Below are 9,247 nucleotides of genomic sequence, written 5' to 3'. Positions count from 1 at the left end.
CTCAGGATTAAGTTTCAGAAGGCTCAGGTCCTTCTTTTTATATTATTTTCCGTACTGTACACATTAGTCATCCAGTTTGGTTGCAATTTCTTTATTGCCATTCCTAATCCTATTTGGATAAAAAGCCAAAAAGCTTAGTAGCCTGCAGCCAAAATGGTAATTTTTAAATCATCCATTCACATAAAACTTTTGATTAAAATACACAACAGTGTTATTTAGGATACATATAAATTTGTCTAAAACTGCCTACAGTAAAGCCAAACCTTATGGAAAAGTAAGTAGCATGTGCTCGTTTACAAATTTTGGTGTTAAAAGATAGTTAAATGGAAATATATAGATATATATATCCATATATATCCATATACATATCCATATATATTTATATATATATCCTTATATATCTATATATATGGCAGGTGGTAACAAAGCATGTTGCATGTTGCTGAATATAAGTCAGATAGACAAACTGTTATATGTTCACATTCAACGAAAACAGTCTCTAAGTTATATACCCAGACATATGCCTTTATTTAGACAAGAACAAAGGCATCGTTATAAAATTTCTACTTTCAAGCAATATACACACAACTAAAAATTCAGGGATAAAATGGCAAATGTTGATGATTGTAGGGCATGCTTCAGGAGAAAATAGAAAGTAACTCATTGTATTAGTCCATTTTCATGATTCTGATAAAGACATAACTGAGACTGGGAAGAAAAAGAGATTTAATGGACTTATGGTTGCACATGGCTGAGGAAGCCTCACAATCATAGCAGAAGGCAAAGAGAAGCAAATCATGTCTTACATGGATGGCAGCAGGCAAAGAGCGAGAGAGAGAACATGTGCAGGGGAACTCCTCTTTATAAAATCATCAGATCTCCTGAGACTTATTTACTAGCAGGAGAACAGGACAAGAAAGCCTCAGCCCCATGATTCAACTAATTCACACCGGGTCCCCTCCACAAAACATGGGAATTGTGGGAGTTACAATTAAAGATGAGATTTGAGTGTGGACACAGCCAAACCATATAATTCCATCCCTGGCCCCTTCCAAATCTCATGCCCTCACATTTCAAAACCAATCATGCCTTCCCAACAGTCCCCCAAGTCTTAACTCACTTCAGCATTAACCTAAAATTCCACAGTTAAAGTCCCATCTGAGACAAGGCAAATGCCTTCTGCCTATGAGCCTGTAAAATCAAAAACAATTGAGTAACTTCCTAGATATAATGGAAGCACAGGTATTAGGTAAATCCATTCCAAATTGGAGAAATTGGCCAAAACAAAGATGCTACAGGGCCCATGCAAGTTCGAAAGCCAGCAGGGCAGTCAAATCTTAAAGCTCCACGATAATCTCCTTTGACTCTATGTCTCACATATCGGACACACTGATGCAAGAAGTGGTTTCCTATGGTCTTGGGCAGCTTCACCCCTGTGGCTTTGCACTGTGTAGCCTCCCTCCTAGCTGCTTTCACAGGCTGGCATTGAGCGTGGCTTTTCCAGGCACACACTGCAAGCTGTCAGTGAATCTACCGTTCTGGGGTCAGCAGGACGGTGGCCCTCTTCTCACAACTCCACTAGGCAGTGCCCCAGTAAGGACTCTGTGTGGGGACTCTGACCTCACATTTCCCTTCTGCACTGCCCTAGCAGAGGTTCTCCAAGAGGACCCCACCCCTGCAGTGAACTGCTGCTTGGGCATCCAGGTGCTACCATACATCTTCTGAAATCAAGGCAGAGATTTCCAAACCCAATTCTTGACTTCTGTGCACTTGCAGGCTCAATACCATGTGGAAGCTGCCACAGCTTGTGGCTTGTACCTGTTGAAGTCACAGCCTGAGCTCTACATTGGCCCCTTTTAGCCATGGCTGAAGTGTCTGAGACACAGAGCATCAAGTCCCTAGGCTGCACACAGCATGGGGATCCTGGGTCTGGCCCAGAAAACCACTTTTTCCTCCTATGTCTCCAGGCCTGTGATGCGAGAGGCTGCCATGAAGACCTCAGACATGCCCTGGAGACATTTTCCTCATTGTCTTGGGGATTAACATTCAGCTCCTTGTTGCTTATACAAATTTATGCAGCTGGCTTGAACTTCTCCTCAGAAAATAGGATATTCTTTTTTATCACATTGTCAAGCTGCAGATTTTCCATACTTTTATGCTCTCTTTCCATTATAGCACCGAATGCCTTTAACAGCATGTAAGTTACCTCTTGAATGCAATGCTGCTTAGAAATTTCTTCTGCTAGATACCCCAAATCATCTCTCTCAAGTTCTAAGTTCCACAAATCTCTAGGGCAGTGGCAAAATGCCACCAGTCTCTTTGCTAAAACATAACAAGGGTCACCTATGCTCCAGTTCCCAACAAGTTCCTCATCTCCATCTTAGACCACCTCAGTCTGGACCTTATTGTTCACATCAATATCAACATTTATGTCAAAGCCATTCAGCAAGTCTCTAGGAAATTCCAAACTTTCCCACATTTTCCTGACTTTCTCTGAAGCATCCAAACTGTTGCAACCTCTGCCTGTTACCCAGTTCCCAATTCACTTCCACATTTTCGTGCATCTTTTCAGCAGCGCCCTACTTTACTGGTACCAATTTGTTATATTAGTCCATTTTCACACTGCTAATAAAGACACACCCAAGACTGGGAAGAAAAAGAAATTTAATGGACATACAGTTCCACACGGCTGCAGAGGCCTCACAATCGTGGTGGAAGGCAATAAGGAGCAAGTCACATCCAACATGAATGGCAGCAGGCAAAGAGAGAGAGAGCTTGAGCCGGGGAACTCCTCTTTATACAACCATCAGATTCCATGAAATTTATTTACTATCACGAGAACAGCACAAGAAAGACCCATCCCCATGTTTCAATTATCTCCCAACTGGGTCCCTTCCATGACACATGGAAATTGTGGGAGTTACAATTCAAGATGAAATTTGAATGGGGACACAGCCAAACCATTATGACTCATTGACTCTGCTATCAACAGCTCAGTGTCCCTGATCTGTACAATATGTCAGTTATACTTTCAGAATCCAAATATTCTCTAATATGTAATAAATATTCAGACACCATTAAGTTGAAAAGTTGCTTTTGCATTGCTTGTTTTTAAAAAAAGTAATGCTTTGGATCTAATTTCTCCAGGATTTCAGTTTTATTAAGTCAGATTTCTCAAACTATATAAGAGCTACACAAATAATTTTCAATTAAAAAAGTGAACTAGAGGGAATTCGTGACAGTCTTGTCTGTGTTGGGTGTTTAGAGAGGCGCTGAAGCCAGAAAAATTTGGATTCTTAGTTCAAATCTTATAGCGTTTAAATGTAGCCAACCAACTACACTTTTAAAACACTACCAAGATCTAACAGCAACTGTCAGTTAGCTACAGGTCAAAGGCCTCCATTAGAATTTTAAATAGTTTTAATTGTGTATTTGATTACCAGACTCATAATGACAGCTAATTTTAGATACATAAATTCACATCAATTTTTCATAATTCAAGACCTTGCTAGTTCTTTCTTTATTGCTTAAGAAGCATCTAATATTATTTCATGATTTTGTTTCTGCTTTTGAGCTTTTCTTGAGCCATATTTTTGTCACTGGTCATTAGCAGAAAGAAGTATTCTTCACTGAAGTAGTTCTGTGCTATAGATTATATTTCATTTCTGGTTGTTTGTCCACCTCACACTGTCTGCTCCCTGCAAGACTGATTCTGTGACTCTCTTGGAGACTATGTAAACCATCCCAAAACCCTTTGACGCATTCCTTTTTGGCGGTGTGTACACCTTAAAATAGTGGTGTCTTATGTTTGTAACTGAGAACCCTAAGACATAGAAAATTCTCCTTCTGTACCCAGATACATATTAATTACCTTCTTTCTCTTTATTTACTCTTAAATCAAACATTAAGAAATTAATCTCCTACCAACGTTTTAATTTATCACCCTTTAAAATGTCCACAGAATGGTGGAAAATGTAGGCATAATACATTGGAATATTATAAAAATACAATCCATAAAAGTCATGTTACTAGTCCATAATGTACTTTACAAAATGTTATAATAAAGCAATATATAAACAACATTTTTCAGTTCATTTCCCAGTGAACTGTCAAAGTTGTGCTATGAAAAGTCAATGTCCCCTTAAAATGGAAGAGTTCTGAAACTTTATTCTATCCATCTTATAAATTCTGAGTTTTCAAATGTTTTTTTCCCGTGGACTATTAAAAAAGTTTTACCCAATGCTGTATTGCATAGACCTGAGCTCATAATGTAATAATACATCACAAATCCCCAAGTATAACTTAATTTCACATAAAATTGTAAAATAAGAGTCTCAATAAATTTATTTTTCTAAAATTTGAGTAGTACAATTTGTGCCTTCACTATAATTAATTGGACATCAAATTAGTATAAAGTGTCAAGAATTCAAGTACAATATTTGACATTTGTTCATTAAAGATACATTGAAAAAATGAACTTTGCAGGCCCTGTGGCAGGATAAAATTATGATGTAGGATCAGTAGATATGTAGGCTTGCTCTTCATCATCAAGCATCAAGCACTCCTCTGTACCTGCAGAATACAGCAAGACGTTCAGAGTTGCTGCAGTTAAGTCAGTATGTGTTATATTTTCCTCCAACTATGATGCTGACAGTGAGCCAAGGACTGCACTCAATGTTTTATTTATACTATATAATTTGCTGCTATTCAGTGTATGCATAATCTGTGTAATAAGCCCACATCATTGTTTCTATGTTTGAGCAAATGCAACAAAAACTAATTCAGGTTAAGTAATTGTTTGAGGATCATAACTTTGAAGTGACAGAGTTGACATCCCAATCTGGAATTTAGTGATTCCAAAACTTCTGCCCTGGCATACTAAATATCAGTAAAAAAATGTTTTTAGCCCTTCAAATAGTTGTAAAAATAATGCTTGTATTAAATCAAAGGTAGATTTATAAATGCATAATGTATTTTATATATTTTTAAATGGGTTTTTCTCAAAGAAGATATTTTTCAAAAGCCAATATAGTTGCTGAGTTTGATTTGCTACTAATTTTTTTTTTTTTTTTTTTTTTTTTTGTGAGACGGAGTCTCTCTCTGTCGCCCAGGCTGGAGTGCAGTGGCTCCATCTCCACTCACTGAAAGCTCCGCCTCCCAGGTTCAAGCCATTCTCCTGCCTCAGCCTCCCGTATAGCTGGGACTACCGATGCCCACCACCGCGCCCGGCTAATTTTTGTATTTTTTTTTTTAGTAGAGACGGGGTTTCACCGTGTTAGCCAGGATAGTCTCGATCTCCTGACCTCGTGATCCGCCCGTCTCAGTCTCCCAAAGTGCTGGGATTACAGGCGTGAGCCACCGCGCCCGGCCGATTTGCTACTAATTTTTAATAGAAAAGTTTTTTATATGTGAATCAACAGAATAACAGCAAGCATGGAAAAATATTTTAAATTATCTGCTAAAGTCTTACATCTAAATAGGATGACAGATGATAGATCAAACAATTGATTGACAGATATAGAAAAACAGATAAATAGGTAAAAAGATGGAGAAAGTAAGGTCAGAAACAAAAAGAGAGAGAGCGGGAGAACCAAAGACAGCTTATGTATATGTGTTTTGTCTACTACGAGGGGAATATTTGAGGAGTTGATTGGCGTAGCTTGAAAGAGGTTAGAAAACGGATGGGCTGATTCCACATCTTTGCTATTGTGAATAGTGCTGCGATGAACATACATATGCATGTGTCTTTATGATAGAATGATTCATATTCCTTTGGGTATATACTCAATAAAGGGATTGCTGGGTTGTATCCTATCAGGAATCATACTTATCACCTGTGTGATGAAATCATATGTACACCAAATCCCTGCGACACGCTACTTACCTATATAACAAACCTGCATGTGAACTCTGAACCTAAAATGAAAGCTAAAAAATAAAGAAATAGGCCAAGCATGGTAGTTCACACCTGTAATCCCAGTACCTTGGGAGGCCAATGTGGGTGGATTGCTTGAGGTCAGGAGTTTGAGCCAGCCTGGCCAACATGACAAAACCCCATACTACTGAAAATACAAAAGTTAGCCAGGTGTGGTAGTGCATCCCTATGCTCCCAGTTTCCTGGAAGGCTGAAGCATGAGAATTGCTTGAACCCAGGAGGCGGAGGCTGCAGTGATCCGAGATGGTGCTACTGCACTCCAGCCTGGGCAACAGAGCAAAACTCTGTTTCCAAAGGGAAAAATAAATAAATAAATAAAAATGTAAATAAAAGTAAGATAGATATACTTTATAAAATTTATTGTATTGGTCTTGCATGTTCTAAGCTTTTTTTTTAATGGACCAGTGATATGGTTAGGCTTTGTGTCTTTACCCACATCTCATTCTGAATTGTAATCTCCATAATTCACCTAATCCCCATGTGTGAGCAGGGAAACCAGATGAAGGTAATTGAATCATGGGGGTAGTTTCCCCCATGGTGTTCCCTTGATAGCCAGTGAGTTCTCAGGAGATCTGATGGTTTTATAACGGGCTCTTCCCCCTTAACTCAGCACTTGTGCTTCCTGCTGCCTTGTGAAGCAAGTGCCTTGCTTCCCATTCACCTTCCACCATGATTGTAAGTTTCCTGAGTCCTCCCAAGCCATGCTGAACTGTGAGTCATTTAAACCTCTGTCTTTTATAAATTACTCAGTCACAGGCAGTTCTTTATGGCAGTATGAAAACAGACTAATACAACCAGATGGTACATACATTTTTTGTTTTAATGGGCCATACAGTCTGTGTATCACAACTAATCCTTTATTTGTAGCCCCAATGCTGCCGAAAAGTATCTGAAAATCGTATTAGGTGGCCTCCTTTGTAGCCAACCACTCTCCTGTCTCAGCACATATTGAGCACTGATATGTTCTCCATCCCTATAGATGTATCTTCTGCAGAATGTCATATAAATGCATAACTTCTTTACAATCATACAATATGGAGTCCAGGATCTGACCTTTACCAGTGAAAAGTCATATAAAACACATCTGTATTGTTTTGTGATTAAATATTTTTTCCCTCTATTTTGGAGTAAAATTTTATTGAATCAGTGAATTACATTCTATACGTTCATCTGTAAAAAGAGATCTTGAATTCACAGTTTAAAGTGAATGATAGCTATAAACATATACAGAACTAAGTGTAAACGTAAGTTTTTCATTGATTTTAGTACCAAGAAAAAAAGCTACTGAGTCAAATGGTAAGTACACATTTAACATCAAAATGTACTCTAACTCTTTTCCAAAGTAGCTGCACCGGTTTTGCATTCCCACAGCAACGAATGAAAAGTTGAAAAGTTCTGGTATCCTCATCATTTGCTGTGTCATTTTTCTTTAGCTATTTGAATAAATGTGTAGCAGCATGATATTGTAGTTTTAATTTGAAGTTTTCCTGATCACTAATGACGTTGAACAACTTTTTATATGCTTAGTTGTTTTTATTTTATTTTATGAGACAGGGTCTTACTCTGTTGCCCACCCTGAAGTGCAATAGCCTGATTTCTGCTCACTGCAGCCTCCACCTCCCTGTCTTAAATGATCCCCCTACCTCATCCTCCCAAGTAGCTGGGACTGCAGGTACATACCACCATGCCCAGCTAATTTTTTTTACTTTTTGTAGAGATGGGTTTTTGCCATGTTGCCCAGGCTGGTCTCTTAACTCCTGGGTTCAAGTTATCCTTGCATCTCAGCCTGCCAAAGTGCTGGGATTATAGGCATGAGCCACTGAGCTGGCCCTATATGCTTAGCTGTAAACTGCTAACCATATCTCTTCTTTGCTTAAGTGTTTGTTTATGGTTTTGTTTGTTTGTTTGTTTGTTTGACCATTTTACAAATGGTGGGGTTTTTTTATTGTTAAGTTTTAGGATTTTAAAATATTAGGAACTTAGAAATTTACTGTTTTAATGTGTAAGATAGGAATATAAATAGAAGGCACATCAATCAAGAGGTAAATGGGTTATTCTATGTAAAGTGTTTTGCACATAAGAGACGCTCAGTGTACATTATATACTGATATTGACATTCCATCCAGGGAAACATGATGTGACTCTGTATTCAGTTTTTGGGAATGGCAAAGACTATCTTTGTAGTGGATGTATGTCAAGAAGATCTATGACATCTAAGTGTTAAAGAGTTAATTATGGTCAGGCGTGGTGGCTCACACCTGTAATCCCAGCACTTTGGGAAGCCGAGGTGGGAGGATCACGAGGTCAGGAGATCGAGAGAATCCTGGCTAACACGGTGAAACCCTATCTCTACTAAAAATACAAAAAATTAGCCAGGCGTGGTGGCGGGTGCCTGTAGTCCCAGCTACTAGGGAGGCTGAGGCAGGAGAATGGCGCGAACCTGGGAGGCGGAGCTTGCAGTGAGCCGAGATCGCGCCACTGCACTCCAGACTGGGTTACAGAGCCAGCCTCCGTCTCAAAAAAAAAAAAAAAAAAAGAGGTTAATCATAAATTTTGAGCTCTTAACAAAAACAAAATCTTATAATATGATAAATACGTACAGTCCAGTCATCTTCTCTTCAACAAACACCAAAAATGTAAAAATATATTATTGGAGACTAAGTTACCTAAAATTTTATGTTGCTTTTAAATGGTTAGGATTGTAATTATTACATCAGTATCAGAAAACAAATTATTAGAAAACAACCACTTTTTGTAAATAGACATCCATTTTTCTTATTCATGATCTACTTTGGTAAAAAGAAATATGGTATAGCCTGAATTACAAAGACAACCGTACTTTTATCCTTGAGGAGGTCTTCTCTTAATGTATTGTTCACTTTGGCTCAACAATAAAACTGTTTATAATAAGAGACTTTCATTTCTCCATCTGACTGTGTCCCATCAGTGGCAATTTGTTTCTCATGTGAGTATGATGATCTATCTTTAGTGCCCTGCTTTCTGCTCTCTGGAGATGAACACATTTTGTGACTAAAGAATTATGGAGGCTCCTAAGCAGTGACTGACATTAGCACTTGTTTCTCCTGTCTCCACAACAATCCAAGAAAGATAGAATGGTATTGAATTGTCACGCTTAACTTCACGGTGTAATCTATGAAATTACTACACAAAGATCTGGGTCATTTATATTTAGATAGTATTCTCTTTCAGTCTGAAGTGTACTAAGTCTCATTTATTGGTGGGAATTCATTTATTCCAAAAATGTATTAGACATACAATTATATGAGATTTTGAGTCATTTACATCTAGATA

This window comes from Macaca mulatta, chromosome 6 (genome assembly GCF_049350105.2).
Source record: "Macaca mulatta isolate MMU2019108-1 chromosome 6, T2T-MMU8v2.0, whole genome shotgun sequence".
Classification (NCBI taxonomy): Eukaryota; Metazoa; Chordata; class Mammalia; order Primates; family Cercopithecidae; genus Macaca; species Macaca mulatta.
The sequence above is the reverse complement of the archived record's forward strand: the minus strand, read 5'-3'. Positions refer to the sequence as shown.